At 38.7% G+C, this 20,099-nt stretch overlaps 1 protein-coding gene across 1 annotated transcript in view; it reads right to left on the minus strand.

Moving 5' to 3' along the window:
- Positions 1-18,131, minus strand: part of kek2 (kekkon 2) — a 50,908-nt gene extending 32,777 nt beyond the window's left edge. The window contains exons 1-2 of the mRNA XM_002051593.4: positions 16,792-18,131; positions 8,511-8,553 (exon numbers count right to left, since the gene is read on the minus strand). The gene's annotated coding sequence lies outside the window, so the exon portion shown is untranslated. The remainder of the gene's footprint in view (positions 1-8,510; positions 8,554-16,791) is intronic.
- Positions 18,132-20,099: the final 1,968 nt, after the last annotated feature.

Raw genomic sequence — 20,099 nt, forward strand, 5'->3', positions numbered from 1 at the left:
ACATCTGCAAAATAAAAATGTCTTTCACAGAGCAATTAATCAGGCCAATTTGAATACTTGTTGGTGGCAACAAATTGACTTTATTGTCACTTAAATGTCATGCCATATGGTCATAATAAAAGTATATGTACATGGAATATGTTATATACAGAAATCAATAAAAAATAAAATTGGTTGCTGTATGAATTGCATTTTACTTTTACCGTATTTAACATATAAAATTGTAAAAATTATTACAAACTGTATTGCAGAAGCAGCTGGCAGTTATTTAATAGGTTCTTGCTTGGGTGCATGAAAATCATGTAATCTATGAATTCCTGGCAACATAATATATGAGAAAATTATTTTAAATTTGTCCGTGCAATGCCGGAGAATTTAAGCAGAGCTGAACAATGCCAGAAACTCAATTTGCACATAAAGCAGAAAACCGCAGCGACAGCAACCTTGCATATGAAATATATGTATATACAACACTTGGTCAGCTTTACATGCATGTGCATGTGTGTATGTTGTTTATTTGTATTTATTTATTATTAACAGCATTTTTATCACTTATGCAATTGTTGTAGGGGAGAGTTCTTAAAGTAATGGTGGCTTTAATTTACATTACAGTTACAACGCTGCAGGCGCGTGCCGCTAATTAATGGCCTGCAATTTGTGTGGACGCGCCCAGAAAAGTATGCTATGGAAATTGTGTGCCAGGCATTTGTAGGTCACCGGGAGAATTCAGCAGCTGCTGTTGCTGTTGTTGTTGTTTTTGTTGGTTGTTGTTGTTGGTCGTTTGTTTGTCTGTTTGGAAATTGTCGTCGTTTGGCTGTGCCAAAAAATTGTTTGTTGATTGTGTGTCGGCGCATGCTTTAGCATAATTTATGTTCGCCAAATTCTGTGCAATTTTTTATTTGCCTCCAAGTTGTAATTCTTTTGTTTTCAAATTTCTGTTGCGCATGCATTAAAGGCAGCCATGTGAATGTTTCATTTGTCGTATTTACATGTCTACCGCTCAAACACACATTTGCATAATTGTTACTCAGACACACATCCACACACACCGACAGACGTTGTATTAGTCTCGCAATTGGCTTTCAATTTTTCGTATTAGCAACTGACGCGAATTATGTGTGACCATAATTTATTAATGCTTGGAGCCTGTAAACGAACACAATGCCAGTGTTGGATAATTTATGGCTGAAACATGCAGCTGCTCAATTTCAGACCATGTGTTCATTTATTTATGCTGCATACATTTTCGAGCCGAATTAAATAAGTAAAAAGCAAATCCAGTGAAATCGTTAGATTTTAGTCAAAAACATTTTTGACATTTTAGAATGGATGCAATCATATTTGATATTAAAAGCCTTTCAAACCATTTAAGCCACTTTAAAAAAGATCTAAGCCCTTTGATGCTGCCAATGACACAATACCTAAAAGTTTAACATTTGGCAGCAGGTTTTATCGTTAAATCAACTATTTTTCGTATTCGAGTACGCTGGCATATACATATATCTATTTCAGTCATATACTATATGAAAACATGCACATAAATGCTCATTCAAGCGTTTCATAATGGAAAAATAGATGTGTGTATCTGGCAAGAGGAGCAGCCAACACATTTGCTTCAGCATCAACTCATTTTCACATTAAAGGACGCCAATGTGGCGCGCTGGCAAAATGCCAAAAATGAGCTCCAAAGCGCACACACACACACACACACACACAAACACACACAATCTATGTATACATATGTGCTGGAAAACTCCGTATAAAGCCATCGCTATATGGCATACAATAAATGTATGCTGCTAGCACTAGAGAGCAACTAAATTATCACTAATATGAGCCGCTACGGAGGCCCAGGATAACACTTCCACTTTCAGCGTGTGTTTGTATGTGTGTGCGTGTGAGTGCGTCTGCTGGGCGTGGCAAATAAACACATCAGCTAAAATGCTTTTTACTTAAATTAACAACACTGAGCAGCTTGCTTCGATTTTGGGCTAAGCGGCCCACCAACCAACACCAGGTCATTAACTTAAGTATGTTAAGTATGCTGTGTGTGTGTTCGTGTGTGTGCCAGTGTGTGTGTGGAAATTCGGCTGATTGCAAAGCGCACTGAAAAACACGTATTGACTGACAAAACGCCAAGCGGAAAATCAATAAAATACAAGTAAGTAAATAAACGAGATCCTCAAAAAAAAAAAGGCGAAATTGATATGCTTTTGCAAGCTTAAAGATAAATCGCACGAAATCAACAAAAAGAAGCGAATAAAAAACAATTGTGGTATGGGAAACACTGTCGCTCTGCTTGTAAGCTAACTTGTGGCGGGCTCATCGACTTGATAAAATATCTCAAACTAGATCAGACTTCGATTCCCCAAGCGAGATAGTTGTCAGAATTGCGTAATCATATTAAATATAATGATTCCTTTAATAATAATAATAATATGTAACCAAAATGACAAGCAAATTAACAGGTCTTTTTAAACCTTTCTTTAATGGGTATCCCTAAGCTATATAGTCTTCTATAAAGTACACTAAGAATATAGCAATTTGAAATGCTTTGTTCTGATTTGTTATTTAAAGACTATGCAAAGTGTAACAACATTCTTACAGCATCCCAGTTAGGTTCAGCTGTTATGTAATGGAAACATAGCCATTGAAAGCGAGTACCCTTCATCGCCAGGGTATAACAATTCGAATGCTGCCTGCGTGCCTTATACTAGCTGGTATGGCATACTTAGGCAATCGGAGCAAATGTTTTATCGTCACTTTGCCACACACACCCAAGCACACATATGCATACATATACATATTCCCACATATACATAGATGTGTATGTATGCTTGGCATACAAAATGGCGCCAGAGTCCTTTTGCCTTTGTATTTGGACCTTGCGTTTGCCTCAGCATCTTTTGCCTCAATCTCAATCGTCTCGAATGGCCATCAATGGAAAGTTAAGGCATGGGATTAAAGAGACGCAACGAAGGAAGACAGCGGCATATCATGCTGCTCAAGCAAATATCGAATAAACGTATAAGTATGTGTGCGTGTGTGTGTGCTGTATTGTAAATTTAAACGGTATTGTACGAATCAAAAGTGCGTCAATTATATGGTTACATAATTACCACTGCCTAGCAACCAAATCAATGGGCCCAAAATAATTCGCCATCGGCTCTCGCAAAATAAACAAATAAATTTAACGGAAAAGAGCAAAACTTTTCCACAAACACAAACACAAACAGATACAGAAACAGAAACAGAAACACAAATGTCGAAAGTTTACAATGCGCAAGTGAAGCCGCCGGCTAAACAAAATTGAGGGCAACTCCGTGGTCCTGGGCGCGGATTTGGCGCTGGGCATAGTCAAAGTCAAAGCCTCGATGGCAACAAAAGGCTCGACGTCACAATGCTGCCATCTTCTAAATTGCCACAAAATTTATTATTATTGTTTTATATAAACAGCAAATGCGCGAAAATAAAGCAGAAGGCGACTGGCGGGTAGCAGGCGTGGTAGAAGCCCATTCCACTGGCTGAACAAATGCTAACGCTTTGTTGAGTTTGTGTTGCGACCCGCTGAAATCAGCCATCATTATACACAAATCACATTCCATGCCCCAGTTTAAAAAATTTAAGCAGCACAAAAAAATGTTAACAGCATTAACACTTTACACAAATGGCCCAAATATTTGCCAGCCACAGTTATTTGATTGGCATTTCCGCCATTTGTTGTAGTTTTTCATTATTGATTGATTTTATTTGCATACAATTTATTTTATTTTCATGGCATGAGCGCTGAATATGCATCGTTTTGTTGGGTAGAGTAACACAACTGCAGCTAAAACCTTCTCAAAGAAAATTCTAATGCAAATGTTTAAGATAAATAACGAGCACAGACAACAAATTCATTTTTGAGGTCCACAAATAATGTTAAAAATATTATATGAAATAGTTTATGGAATTCTCTTAAAGTTCTTGTTATATATAAAAAAAAAAGTAAAAATTTCGTACGTTTAACTATTTTTTATGTATTGCAATTGATTTGATTTTATTGCTTTTTGAATAATATTTCAATTAATATTGCCTTTTTATTTGCTCAATATACTTTAAGCCTGTATAAATAAATAAAGCAAGAACCCAAAGAATCATTATATACAGGACAGTATACAAAATTGATGATGACTTTATAATATAATTTTCCTCTTTCTTTTTGATATATTTGATAGGTAGTTTTTCTGGTAAATGCAGCTAACCAGATGTTACAATAAGATTTATTCAATGAACTGATTGATGAATGGCTAATAGAACTCACATAAAAATATATATTTATTTATTTAACTCAAACAATAAAATGCAGTAGAGTATCGTTCTTGGCTTGTTATTTGCATGCACTGTCGGGCATTCATAAGCACTCGAAGCGATTTATATTTATTGTTTCCGCTTGGCATCGGCTGAATGCAAAAAGCGCATGTCCGCCAGCTGTCCATCAGAATGTGAATGTAAATAAAATAAGTAACGCATTTGCGTTTTTAACATTAAATCAATCCGCTTTGACTTTGCTCTGGCCCGAGGGGCAGCCACAAAAACTGGCCAAAAACACAAAAAAGAGCACTGTTCAACATCCTGCGCCGCAGGACTCTCATATGGATGGCGTGCAGAAGGACGTGTACAATATTTAATTAAAAAGGCAGACAATACTCATCAGACGCAGCATGTGATTGGTTTTGGCTTGCCAAAAGGGTGTGGGGGAGGATTAGTGAACTTAAGTAAATTAAATGTCATGGGATATGCCGAACTGGTGCTCTTAAGCGCCTCGACGACTTGCCCCACAGAAGCCCCGGCGACGAAAACTGGTCTTTAAACTGGCGACACAAAGCGAAGAGCAATAAAAGCTGTGGGATTGTTGTGCGTTTTGTGTGTGTGTGTGTGTGTGTGGAGTGTGTGTAGCTGCGGATAAGGATGTAAGTGGTGCGAAGGGCGGCAGTGGCTGGTTGGGTGGTTGACTATGAGCTGCACGAAATTTACATATTTTAAATAACTTGTGGGGCTCACTAAAGAGACTGTGAGGGTTGACAATGGCGACCCCAAGACAACTCCAATTTATTTGCAATTTGTTTGAAATTTATATGAAAGACACTCACAGGGACACGCCCACACCAACATAGGCACACCCCATGCCACATGCCACATGCCACATAATTGCACTCATAAAATGGGAACAGCTCAGCGCCTCGGCGTTTGCCGATATTTATGCATATCTAACTGCACACAGACAAACAAACAAATTATGTACTCATTTGAATACACATTCTAATGCGAATCACGTTGACAAAAATTCATTGAAGCGTGCAGCATACCCAGGACACACCCCCAATCAAAGTTCTGGCTACCTTGACTTTCGAACTGTGTCTCAGTCATCCAATCAAGTAACATAGAGTCACGGGGCTATATGCGCATGTGTGTATATCTGTGTGCGTGTGTGTATGTGTTTGGCAAGGACACAACTTATTTTGGCACACACACACAGAGGCAAAACCGATACCCAGTTAATCTATCAGGACATGGCACAATGTGTAGAAAATTAAATGTGCGCCCCTCCAGAGGGGCAGGCAGTCATGTGTGCAGTTGTCCTTCGAGCTGTTAGTGTGTGTGGGTGTGCGTGTGTGTGTGTGTGTGTGCGTGTAATGTAAATGCAAACTAAATACAAAACAGGCTGAGCATTAAGTCGATTGCTTCAAGGACCTTAGCGCGCGCTCTAACAGAGATCCTGCCAGCAACAGCTCCAGCTCCAGCTTCAGCTTCAGCTTGGCGCTTTGTCATTACCTCTGGCAGACAGCCCCCCTTCACATGCCGCCTCATGTGTTGTCTGCAGCTCCCACTCACTTAATTCTCGCTTTTGCTGCCACTTCAAGTGTAAATGAGTGGCTCACTCCTCATGAGGCTACCCCCAACCCGGCTCTTAGCCCGTGTATCTATGTGACTGTGTGTATCTGCGTGTGTAAACGCTGAGGCTGCTTTTTAATAAGCAATTTACTTTTAGCTTAACAACGCTCAAGTGCCGCCGCCTGTAATGAAATACGCGGGCTGCCTAAGCAGGCGGCTTACATAGTAATATATACATGCATACACACACAGACATATATATTTATATATACGTATGCTGTGCGAAAGCTTGCAATGATTTTTCTCTCGCACTGTTTGCCAACGATAATTAATTTTTTGGCCCGCCTGCACCCAAGTTAAGACCTTGAGTTTTTATTCATTAAAAATAAATTACAATGTTTCTATTTACTTATATGCGGCATACTTGTTAACCTTAGAAACGAGCTTAATGTGGGTTCTTGGCTCGCAACAAAAAGACTTTGCCAAATTACTCACAAGTACTTAATTCTATTTTTATCAAGTCTGAGTGGAAGAGTGAAAGAGTTTTTTATGAAATTTTTTAAACGCGCCGTTTGCCAATGAAATTTGTTGTGCTGTTATTAAATTCAACAGCTTTAAATAATTAGCTTAATGCACTTGAAATTCATTTGATATGCCTTTATTTCATTTGAAAATTGTCATTCCTGCGAATATTGTTGGTGGCATTTTTCATGTACTTGAAAATATTTCCTAATGAATTACATTTTCACTGGAAACACTCAGACGACAATCTCTTTCCACGAATCGCCCCCACAACAAATAAGCTTCTTTCCAAGCTTCTGTATTTTTGCAAGGTTATAAATTTTGATATGCCCTTAATCACTTCTTTTTGCGAGTGATATTTCAAAGAAATCACTTGACATTTGAAAACTGTTAAAAATATGTTTAAGAAAAAAAAATAAAATAAAACAACAGCTAGACAGCTTTTATATCTAATAAGACTCCACAATATCGGATTTTCTTTAAAAATTGTCGAAACATTGCAAATAAATATTTTGTACAGGGCAAAAACAACAGAAATAGGGTTTATCTATTCACCAAGGTTACTTTCAGCACAAAATATCGATAAAGCTTCTGATTGCTTCGGAAAAGATTTAACAAAAAAAAATTCAGAGTCTAGCTCTCATAAAAAAATATGCAGACGCACACACATACATATATGGCTATAAAAATTGAAATACGTTCTATTAGGGCTTAAAAGCAAAAATATATATATTTTTATAATTAATCAGTCTATGTAAAAAGCCTTTAGCTGCACAAAGCTTAAAACGACATGTTTCGATATACAATACACGAATAATCAATTACACTTTAAAAGGTGGATTGTAGAAGTGCAAACTTGCCTTTCATTACGGTATCAAGCTGTCGCTACAAATAATGTTTATTTGAAAAAGTTACTCAGTGAGCCGAGGCCTCACCTTGTCTGAGTAGTATAGAGCACTGCCCAACAAGTTCAAGTAGTTCAACCACAATTGCGACCCAATTTTAGATGCCAGGACATGTCGCTAGGCTGGTCAAAGTGAATCAAAGTGAAAGAACTTGGCCGCAAATCATTTTAAGTTGCTTTTTATTGCCACTGTCGTGGCGTCTCCCCGCAAAATGTGGCCACATTTGAGCACCTGCTGGGCACGCACGCACCTGAAGTTGGGATATTTTTTTAGGGCCCAGCTTTGGCCAGTTGCTGCCTGGCGGTTGTCAGGTGCGTTGACAAAAAGTGTACTTCATTTTTATATGGCCACAATTGCGGCGTTAACATGGCAGCCATGTTTAAGCTGTTCATAAATCAAATTGGTTTTTATTGTGCTGGCCATTTGTCAGTGCACCTTTTACATGGTCAACGCTTTTTGCCATAATTTCCATGCCGTTGAGTTAATAAACCACAATCGAAATTCTGTTTGTGCCGCCGTTTGCCGTCCCGCAAGTGCATAAATATTATTTTTAAATCTCAATGAAATATGACAGACAACTTTGACGAATGGTTATTCGCCTCCTGCACATATGCATACGCAATTTTCATAAATAATTAAATGAATTGAATGGCCAAATACCCAAAACCGTGACGGCCCAGGTAAAACAGGCAAACAGACAGCCATTTATGACAGGCCCGAATGAAAGCCTGCCTGAAAGCCAGCCAGCACGAAATGAATGCGAAAAAATTAAAAGTTACTTCAAAGCTACGACACAGCTTCTGATTTGCATATTTAATGCTATTTGCATAAAGAACGTTCCATACCTTTTTTTTTTTAATGAATGGGCATACTTAAAGATTTCCATCAATAAGTTTCATGAATCATATATTCATCTATCATAAAATGAATAGTATATAAAATATTTATATGTATTTATAGTTTTCAGAATATTGTCAATATTTTTTGGATTAAACGATATATTCAAAAACTAAGAAAGAGGTTTAATGAAACGTATATAGAAGTACTCCGTTCAGAATAAATATATTGCTTAATAAAAATAATCTGTCAGAAAATAATTTTTCGAAGTAATTCAAAATAATTTGATAGGCCAGATACTTTCCCAATTCACAGGGTATCTATTGTTTGATCATTAAGAAAAATATGCATTTCACATTGCTTCGGACATACCTTTATCGGTTTAATCAGACTCGGCTTAGTCGTCCTCTGTAACCTGCAATGAAAAAAATGCAAAACAGAGAAAAAGGGTTTCATATTAGAAATGTTTATAACTTTTCGGTTTTTGCATGATTTTGAACGCCTTTTCATAAAAGACAAAAAAAAAAGAGACAAGGAAAATTGTCGTTGAGCTTAAATTTTTGGAAAAAGTAAAATGAACAATATGCAAATATCTCCTCGGGATGCTTACGGAATTTAAATTTTTGTAGCTAAGCCTTAAAATATGCGCGTCGTTCTCTGAGGCCGACCCTTTGTATGACGTATTTTGGGCAAGGACACGGCAGCGAAAACAATAAAATTAAATATTCTATTTAATGGCATTGTTTTATGCCAGACGCATGGTAACTACTGTCAGAACGAAGGACACAGGCCACAGGACTCAGGACTCGTGCCAGTATTCTGTCCGAACAGCCCCTTGAAGAAACTTTTGCTGCACACCAAAATGTCGCAAGTTAATCTTCTCGCTTCCAGGAAATCGTCGAATTAGCTCATCGGGTGTCAGGCTCAATGCCTGGTTTTTTGAATTTAAAACAAAATATCTACGCATAGAGAACGCGAGCAAATTGCATTCACATTATATCAATTTTATGGCCGACCCCATATCTGGGGGCTATTATTCCTGAACGCCCTTTGTGTCCTCGCCAGGAGCATGCAAATAAAATCTATAAAAAAAGATTTTATTGACGGTCTCGACTTTGGTCCGGCAATGTTGCCCTTTTATTCTAATTTTCGTGTCTCATATTCTCCTTTCTTTCATTTTTTTGCCCCAGTTTGTTGTTGGGCTTATCTTTTTTTCTACATGCAGTAAAAAGACCGAGGGGAGGTTTCATATAAATTAAGCAGATTATATGAGCTAGATAGGATAGAGTGCGTATGTGTGCGTGAGCGTGTGCATATAGCAAATGGAAAACCAGATTGGAAAAAGGCAAGAAAGTTACTTTAAAGAACTCACGATCTCTACAGCTGTTCAGCTCGTTGAAAAGCTCGCCTCGAATCGATGACACAAATAATACCTCAATTAAGCTCCATAAGAAAAGAATTTCGTAGGCGACAGCAATTTGGAAATTTTGCAGAGCTCCAAAATCATAATGAAAAACAAGCAACATTTTCCCGAGCATTCAGCGCGCCTCAATTTATGCCACAATATTCGACTCAATAGATATTTAATACTCAGCAATTTTTCCACCAAACACAAAAAAAAAAAGAACTGTAATGGAAAGAGGAAAACTCGAGGCCTCGCCAACCGCAGCAGCGGCCGCGTACGCAAACAGCGCGTCGAACTTTTCCTTCTGCCTCGGATCGAAGGTCGTAATGAGTGGCTGGCTGGCTATATAAGTAGTAGTAAGAGCAGACCAGATTCTGCCCACGCTCCACATTTTGTTTACATAATATTTTCATGTATATTTTGCCGCTTGTACATATTTTTAAATGATTTTCTTTTTTGGGGCCTGCTTTGCAAACTTTTAAAGGCGCCTTCGCCATATTACAACTCACTTTGCCAGAGCTTGTTTCAGCTGTTGTGGGTGGCTGGCGGTGTCAAGGGTATACGGGTGTGTGTGCGGGTGTGTGGGTGTGCGGCTTAACTGCCGCCTTGCTGGCCCCATAGCATAATTGCGCTGCTGCCGCCGCGCCGTGGCAAATGAAAAACGCCTCGCAATATTGAAGCTGCGAACTTTTCAAGTGTAAGAAATTTAATTTCGAAATGTAGGTTTAACGAACGGAAATTGCTTTCGCTGCCTCAGAATGGCGTAAGCCCTTGGTGTACATTGTTCTCTATATTCCACATTTTCCTCAATGCTATTGTTGTTCCTCTTGGAGCACGGCGTAGCGCAACAGGGAAATGCAAAGAAAAAACAGAAATTATAAAAAAAGAAACATAAATTCAGCTTTTTGCTGCTTGTTTTCATTCTGCAATTTGTTTGCTTAACTTTCTGATTGAGCTGGTGGCTCATTGCGGCGCATTACGTCAAAGAAAATGAAATTATTTAATGTTTTACATTTGTTCGATGGCCCACACAATATTTATTTTTCACCCTTGGCCCGCTGGCCTCAATACATTTTATATTTTTCACTCTCTCTCTCCTTTTCCTTTTATTTCTCAATGGGCGACGCGTAATTGCGACTGATTTGTTTGGCATTTTGCACGGCCATTTGTTTTCGTCATGGTCAGCTTGAGGCCCACCAGGATGTGGGCAGGAATGTGGCTCAGCGCTGCGTTGATTAAGCCCGTTGGGAGTTAGCCATGGCAAGCAAATGGGGCATAAGTTAGAGAAGCTGGCGACCCGGAAGCTATACCAAAAATATATTTGCAATTGTTGTCTGCAGAAAAATGCGTTAAACATAAGATAACATTAGGCAGCAAATATTTTTAATAAGTTGAGATGCTTTGAGAAATTAGTCTGTTTTACAGAAATTTGAATCGAAGATAGATTAGTGGAGCAAATGTTTGAAATAAGTAGAGATGCTTTGAAAAAGTGGACTACGCTGTATCAGACTGCTTGGAAATGTAAAAATCGAATATTGAATGTAATTCTACAGAAATTTCAATCAATATTAAAATTTAATTAATTATTTTTTCTGTTAATTTTAGATCCACGAGCATAAATTCATTAAGATTTCTTGAGTCAGAGCTAACATATTATTATGCTTCAACTAAACTTTCACATTTTCATCAAAAGATTTCCGAAAAAGGTAGTCAAAACTATCAATTTTAAAATTAAATTATTTACAAGCTTAACTTTTTTATATTTATTTTTATAATTTCACTTCAAACATTAAGGTTTTTAATTTCATGTCATTTGTATTTATATAAGCCTCAACAATTTCGTTTAAATTTAATGAGCCAGCTGTAAATTATTTACACTTAAATTAATTGGAAAAAAACACACATATTTACATATATAAAGTGTAGTATATACATACATTTTATGCATTTAAAGTGAAAATAAAAAATTGCGAGTAACAATTAAGTGGCGAGCCGCCATTTAAGCCCATTATTAAAATGTTACATGCCATTACGTTCGAGTTGCGTTAAATGTCAGTTAGTCAGCGAAAATGCCAAATATTTGGCCACATTATTGACCGATTTGCAGTGCATTTATTGGCCAATTACCAAGCCCACTGCCAAGGTTAAGCCAAAGCACTTTGCAGCCACTTTTGGCTTATTAAGCCGTCAAACTCGACCTCCGCCCCGCCCAACCTTTACCCTTGGCGGCTGTCAAAGTGCAGCTGCAGCACATTGCGCATGCAAAAGGCCAAAAATGCCAAGAAGTGGAAATTTACTGGCTGCTCCATTAGCCATTTGGCTGGATTTTGGGCAAGTGTAACGCGAATAGCACTCACAAAATTTGCACCGCAAAGTTTTCCGAAAGCAAAGCACAAACTTTGCCAAATATTGTAGCTAAAACTGGCAATAGAATAAACGTTGACAGGGCGTCCATTGGTGGCGATAAGCCCTTGGAAAATCTAGTATGAATACATTAATAACATTAGACGCAATCCACCCCTGCCCGCACACACACACACATACACAGAGAGAGAGACAGCACGCACACATGCAAAACAAACTAATCAAACTTAGGCCAGCAAACAAAACAGGCAACAAAAACAAGAAGCCAAAGCCAAAAGAACAAATCAACTCGAAAATGCGCAAAACAAATTGCTTCATTTTCAAATGCTGCTGCTTGGACTTCTTCCACAGCTGCCTGTTTCTTGATATTTTAGAAAATTAACCCGGAAAACGTGCGGCGCCAACTCGTCAGAGTCAGCCGCAGCCACAGCAGCAGCAGAAGCAGCTGAGCACCCCCATGCGCAGCCTTCCTGCTTCTGGCAAAAAAATCGAAAATCAATTTTGGTTAATGTGCCCGGGCAAGTTGGCTGCTGGCTGCTGGCTGCTGGCTGCCCGGAGCTCCATTGCCAGCCTCTGGCATGCACACATGTGCCAGTTACGCCCCCTTTCGAGATCTATCTTGGCAAATCTGAATGCGTTGCTAGCTGCTTCTGCTTCGGGCTCCTGCTGCTGCTGCTGCTGCTACTGCCGCCGGTGTCCATAGCATATTTTTGCATAGTATATGTAGTTTATGCAAACATTTTTACTCGCACAGCCCGCCCGCATAAATTATGGCATTCTCGACACTTTGCAACACTGCGAAACTGTCTCGGCCATAAAATTAGATGCGCATATAAAGGGTGTGGCCCAGAAAGTGGCCCGGCAATCGCTGTTTACTCTGCATGTCATTTGTGGGCAAAAAGCTGGTTAAGACACTCCAATAAATGGACGTGCTTATTTGGAGGTATTTAAATAAGTACAGTGGTCCGCATGCTTATTTTGACGCAGACTTTTTTTGTTCGTATAGAGAAACCATAATGTATATTGCATCGTTAAAAAACAAAGTTAATTTCAACTAATATTAAAATCAGTATTTTATAAAGTTTTTACAAATATGTACAAATCTGTATGCTTATATGTATGTTTGGTATGCATGGATTTTATAAGCCCTTGAGTTCTATAAGTTCTGTATATTTTGTTAACGAAAATTGGTGAATGTACATAGGCCAATAATTTTTTAAACTTTTGTATTTGTAATTTATCGTATTCAAATTTTAGATGGTTTTAATCACCAGCTGTTACCAAGTATTGACACATGACCATAATATCATGCAAAATTATTATACAATTTTTTGATTCCCACATTTAAGGTCAGCTTATTAAAACCAAAACTCTGCAACACTCTGCCAAAAGTTGCTAGATCTTTTCTTTTTATGCAAAAAAAAAAAGAAGATTTAGCAAATAACACTCTTGAGGTCAACTTAAAAATTGTAGTCATGTTTTCTTGTTTGGAATTGAGCGTTTCCCATACTTAATTCGTTGAAAACAGAAATTTAAATTTCCAATTATCTTAGCCAAAAAATATGAACTTATTCTTTATTTATTCTTTTCTGTCCAGTTTTGTTTTTCACCCAGTCAAACATGTTTTTGTTCAATTATTTGTTTCCCAATTTATTATTTGAAATCATATTTGTCTTTCGTGTTATTTATGTTTATGTGATTTGGTTGGCTCTGGGGCTTAAGCTGGCGTTTACATTGCAAAACTATTGAAACATAGAGAAAATATAGTTTACCAAATTGTTGTAAAAGCATTTTTATTTCTGCAATAAAACTGGATATGTGTGACTCGTTTTGTATTATGTTTAGTTGTGAAATATGTTGTACACTTAACGTTTACATGTCATGAAAAAACCCATTTAAAATGTTGAATTTCAAATATGTAGCACATGATTCTTTAATTTTCTACAATATTCATAGGATACGAATACGATTCTTCGTGTAGATATCGATTTCTGTATTACTATCGAAAATATTTATCGAAAATATGTCAACTTTATACAGTCTATCGAAAAGATGTTTTGCAAAACGATTAACTTTTTTCATAACATCGAAAGGATGCATCCCAAAATAAATATTTTTGATGTTGTCGAAGAGTTGTATCGAAAAACGATTAATTTCTAACGACAAGATGTATCATGAAAACTTACTATCGAAAATATGAAATTAATAGCGATTCTTTTTTTTCCTACTATCTTTTTATATGTCATAGGATACAGGCTTAAAAGGTATCTCCCAGGCAAAGTACGCTTTGCCAGATCTGTTCAGTTTGCCGCATGCATTTCTGACAATGTAGCTGGTTTTTATTGATGTAAGCTAAGCATTGCAAAATGTTTGCTATTGTTTACTTGGTTAACCGAACGACGGCTTCCCAGCCAAGTTTGACTCTGTGCTTTTCTGGCTGCTTCCGTTTCCGGCATAGTTTTCGCCAGCTTGGCATAAATATGCACAGTTTTCGCTGCTTTCCCACGCACACATCAGCCGCTGTGGCAACTGTGGCCTGAGCACGAATCCGCTCTGTTGCCACTCTTCAACCGGGCCCCAACGCACCTTGGGGAGGCGGGTTCGTCTGTCTGGCAGAAGCATTCCGTGTTGATTTTATTGTATGAGTACATTTGCCAGCAGCAGCTCCGGTGAGCCGTTAACGGCGTGTCGTCATTATCATCGCCATCATCGCACTCCCCGTCATCATTGTCCTCGTCAACATCATCACCATCATCATCATCATCATCATCATCATCATCATCGTCGTGAACACTGTCCGCCCATCATCAGCGCTGTGTGTTTTTCATATGTGCACTAAAATTCTAACGTGTGTGAAGTGAAACCCTCCTCCACCCCACTTCATAGAGAGGAGACCAGGATGAGACGCCATTTTGACTTTGTTATTGTTGTTGGCTTTGGTTACCTTTATAACGTGCGCCTCTCATGCTATTTACTTAACAATTTACTGAATAATTTAAACGAGCTGTGTGCCGCAGTCTTGTTAATGTTGTTGTTCTTCTTGCTATTACTCGTACACTTCCTGTTCGCACCGTTGCCCCCCTCTCAATGGGCCCTGAATTATGAACATGTGCTTTTCCCCCCTCGCATAGCTGTGAGTTTTCATGGCGGATAGTTGTCCACCCACGCGCAGACACATTTTCACTATGTCTTGCGCTGCGTCTCTCTCGCTGACATTTAATATGGAGTATCTGTGTGTGTGTGTCGGCCGCGCTCTGTGTTGATAATGTGCATAATAAGCCTTAATTAATGTTAAATAATGAATTTTCTCATTTACACGCCCAGTCAATGCGGAAAAGCCAATGCCCCGGGAATCCTGCCAGCCGCCCTTCTACTTCTTGTGCGTATAAGTTTTCTGTGGGCTTCCAAATATTTACAGGTGCCGCTTACCGTCTACCGTTCGCCAATGAAAAAGCCACTCCAGATATCGCAGCCTCTCAGACTCTCAGCCTCTCAGTTCCAGGCGCCTGCCCGCTCCCTGCCTTTGTTGTGGTTACTTTTTGGGCGCGCTCCAGTTTAAAATTTACACAGCCGCAACAAAAACATTTTAAACTGTGCAAGTTCTTTATTTTATGTTATACTTTTCCATTTTTTATTTTGTTTTTTCTTTTTTTTTTTTTATGTGTGAGTTTGGCTTGCTGTTAATTAAAATTGCCATGAAAAGGGTTTGTTTGCCTTTTATTGGGCTGTGGGGCCAAAGGGCCAGTTTTAATTTGTCAGAAGGTCACGTGGACTCGAAATAGGTGTCTGTGCCCTGACCCCAAACGTATTTGTTAAACTATCAATCAGTGCTAAGCGCTAAACTAAATTTCTATTTAACTTAATTAATCGCCCAATTATATATAAATAACTGCGTGGCTTTTTCTTGTGCTAAAATGGAATTTAATTGTAAATAAACTAAAAGCTGTTAATTGCAGCGTGTTGTGCTTAAATTAGTAATTTATTATTTTTTATACGGGCCTAACAATATGCAACTAGAGGAATGATGGTATTCAAAATACTATAATAAATACTTAATGTGGGTTCCTTTAGATATTTAGTTATTTTGCTTTGAATGTAAATCTGCCCAGCGCACTCTTTAACTCTCCTCCCTTCGCTCTCCCCTCTTCAATTCCCAATTTAATAATCAATAATATATAATTGTTTGGCTGTTAAAAGATTCCGAAATTAGAGAGGAGTATTAAAAGCATGTGTCCTTTTCTAAACTATATTTTATTGTAAGGATTGAGAAGCAATAATACAAGTCAACATGCTCTAGCTAAAAGTGATAGACTAGAGGATATCCCGTACTTGGCTTCACAATAAACAAACAAATCAAAAAACGACAATGACAAAAATGAAGTGGAAAATTGTTTAATTAACAAATAAAAAAAATGATCATCAGCTTAATCGAAGTTTTATAATGATTATTGAATTAGTTTTCTCGTTGTCAACTTCCAGCAGCAGGTTAAAGTTGAACAAAATACAAATATGCATTCAATACACCCAAAAAACAAATACTAATTTCGATTTGCGAGCAGGCGACACAATTAGACGAACCAAATGCCGCACAAATACAAATACAAACGGAAACGCAAATACAAATATTCAGATACCAGATACCAAATATAGTTATAGATATGGATGGGCAGTTGGATATATTGCGGTTGGCCGGGCAAAACTTGAAACATTATCCCCGAGGTTGCGCATAAAAAGCTTAAAACTCTCAAAATTGCCAAAGCAATATTGTTCAGTTTTATGCACACAGACAAGCAGACGGACGCACAGACAGGCGGACGGATAGATGAACGGACGGACGGAAGGACGATTAGTATTAATGTTGGGTAGAAATTAGAAATAACATACCCGGAGACCAGCAAAATGAGTGTCCAAAACTTTCGATGTGCTCTGAACTTTTAGTCGATGTGGTTGTTAGAGTTGTCGTTAAAGTTGTTGTTAAAGTTGTTGTTAAAGTTGTTGTTGCTGTTGCTGTTGTTGTTGCTGCTGCTTTGTTGATGTCACATTTGCGATGGGAGAAAATCAATGCGGCAATATTATATCCTTTTTATGTGGCAGCACACACACAGTCACCCACACACACACACACACACACACACCCACACACTGCACAGCACATGCGAAAAATGATGGCAGGCAATGAGCACAAAAAAAAAGTGAACGACAGCCGCCGCAAAAAAGGGAAAACGGAAAAACTCAGAAGAAAAAGTTGCTTAGCTGGACGCTTTTGTTGTGCGCAGCAGTTGATTAGCCGGCGCCCAACTTTTCATATAAGTATATGTATGTATATAGTATATATATTTTATTATTGCAATCTTTCTTTTTATATGAGCTTGGATTTTATTGGTTTTTGTTTTTCGCACTCAGGAATTCCTTGCGTCGATGTGTGGACTGTGTTTGATTTTAATTGAAAGTATTTCAGTTTTTACTGCTGCAGATCTTTTCATAAGCCTCTAAAAACACTGCTCAGATATATGTACATATATATAAATTTTTTTTAGTTTTCCTTTTCGTTTTGCTGCTTTCCACTCGTATTTCACTTGACTGCTTCTGGGTGGCCACAGCTGCTGAGTGCCATGTCAATCAAAATCAATCAAATTGCGTTACACTTGTCAACGTTTGCTGCTGCCCCTCACCAACACTGGCTGCACTTACACGCTCGTTAGCATTTACACATGTTCCATCTTGTCGTTGTTGTTGTTGTTGTTGTTGTTGTTGTTGTGGCTGTTGTCGCCGCGTGGTTAGCTCAATTTGCGGGCTTGGAATTCACGTGCTAAATGCATTAACGGAACAAGTTTGTCACAAATTTACGACGTGCTCGCTGTTGGCCGGCAAATCGCGTACCGTCTACCGTTGATCGTTGGAACGCGACTTTTTCAACACCTTCGAAGGCAAATCCTGGCCTGCTGGCGTTGCCACTCCACTGCACTTTGTTTAGTTTAATTTATTTGACTATCTTCCTTATATCTTTATTTTTTTCTTTTTTTTTTTTTGCTGCGGTTTGACCTAGTGGCCGCTTTTTTTATTGGTTGCTTTGTTTAACATTTGCACTGTAACGGTAAATGCAACGGGAATTTGATAACTTTCAAGAACTGCGCCACGCACGACGCCAGCACACCCCGTCCGTCTGCGTGAATGAATATGTCCGCTGTGTCTGTTGTTGACGGCGTACGCTTTGAGACTGCTTGGCCGCAACGCTCCGACGACTTTCAGCAGGCACTCGCCTGCCGGGCAGAGCTCAGCGCCAACGTCAGCGTCGTCGTCATCGTCATAGTCGTCGGCATCGTCGTTGTCGTCGACATTGGCGTCGGCGTCGACGTCGTTGTATTCTTCGCGTTCGTGTCTCGGAAGCTGTTATACGTGCAGGCGCACTCATTGTTGGCAGCTGCGTCGCCAGAGAGCTTCCAAGAGAGCCGCTCAGCAAGAGCGAGCTTCGGTGCGTCTGGTCCATGGGCCAACGAATTTTTATTTTCATTCTCGTTTCGTTTCATTCTCGGTTTGGTTCTGCTTTTTATTTTCTTTTATTCTTATTTTGATTTTTATTTTTAGTGCTTTTGCGGTATGTGATTTATATGTCGCCCGTAAAAATGCATAATAAATGCGGGTTATCAAATTAAAATTAAGCAACTAAATAAAGAAAGCGCCGCAGCTAAAAGTAATCGCCGGCTAAATGTGCCACAAATAACATTCATTTATTTAATATGCCAGGCCTGGTGGGTACAGTATTTGCCATAAAGCATACTTTTTCGTAATGGCACAAATTATTAGAATTGGCAGAAATTATTTTACGAATAAAGCTAAAGATTTACGTAGCAAAAACAATAAAGTGACGAATAATCAAATAAATTGATTAAACAGGAAGGCACAGTCGCTAAATATACATATTTATTATGACCATAGAAATTAGAATTAAAATTGACAACAACAAAATTTATAAGAAATAAGTATAATACAATGCACCATAATTTCTTTTATTCAATTTATTTAATTTAATAAAATAAAATTATAACCATAAAAAAAATAATTTAAATAAAAAATAATATTCTGCGCTGTGAAGCTTTTTTCTATATATAATAATAAATAATTTACGCAGAATAAGTAGCATATTTAAGATGACTTGCATTCCTTCATTTAACATGTGTCTATTTCGAATTTAAAATCATATTAATTTTAATTAACGGCACATTAAATTCAAAATTTTAAAATCGTTGGCTGCGCAGTCTATAAATGATATAAATTACCGTTCATTATGTTTAACTCGCTGAAATGTGGTTCCATTACTCAAGTGTCGCTCGTCTTCGTCTTATACGAGCAGCTAACACCCAGTTATCACTAGCTTCTCACTTTCCACTCAGCGGGTGTGTATTTTTATACAGCTGCTGTCCTGATAAGCACTATCAATGCCATTTTGTTTACATATTTGTTTCCGCTTCCCCACACACACACACACGCACACTCGCACACACACACATACGTGCGCACGAACTTAACAGTTGTTGGTGAAATTATAAGAGCCACTGTTCCCAGTATAATTGGTGGCAGGCAACCAGTATAAGTGCAGCATTTGTGTGCCTGTATAACAGCCTGAAACTGTGCTAACGGGCCTTTACTCTCGGGCAGCGAGTCGGCGCTCTGTTCGAACATGGAAACTCAACACACAGCTGACTGCCGCCAGCGACTTCACCACAAAATGCACAGCTCAAAGCTGGGGCTGCAGCGCGTGGCGCCAGGACCAGCCCGGACACGGGGACACGGGCACACGGGGACACGGCCGTCGACTAGAAGAAATCAACAAACACTGCAGGCCAAAAATATTGATTCACTGCGATTCGATTGGATTGCTTCACTGTTTGCCAAGTGGGCGGTGTGCCTGGTGCCCCACCCACTCAAGCAACTGCTCGCAAATATATATTGCTTTATAAGCAGCCCCTGTCTGCGCCCTCCCTTGGCGGTTGCCTTTTTAAAATTTGGTTTTGCTCGCAGTTCTTCGATTTCGCTGCTGCTGTTTTGCTTGTTGGCCACAAATAACAACAACAACAACAACAGCAACTAAAACAAATAACCAATGAAGCAGCTAGCAATGTTTATTGTTATTCTTGGCAGCTGCCCCTGCGGCCATTCAAATCAATTCGCTGGCCGAGCAGCAGCAGCAGCAG

The sequence above is a fragment of the Drosophila virilis genome, chromosome 4 (genome assembly GCF_030788295.1).
Source record: "Drosophila virilis strain 15010-1051.87 chromosome 4, Dvir_AGI_RSII-ME, whole genome shotgun sequence".
Taxonomy (NCBI): domain Eukaryota; kingdom Metazoa; phylum Arthropoda; class Insecta; order Diptera; family Drosophilidae; genus Drosophila; species Drosophila virilis.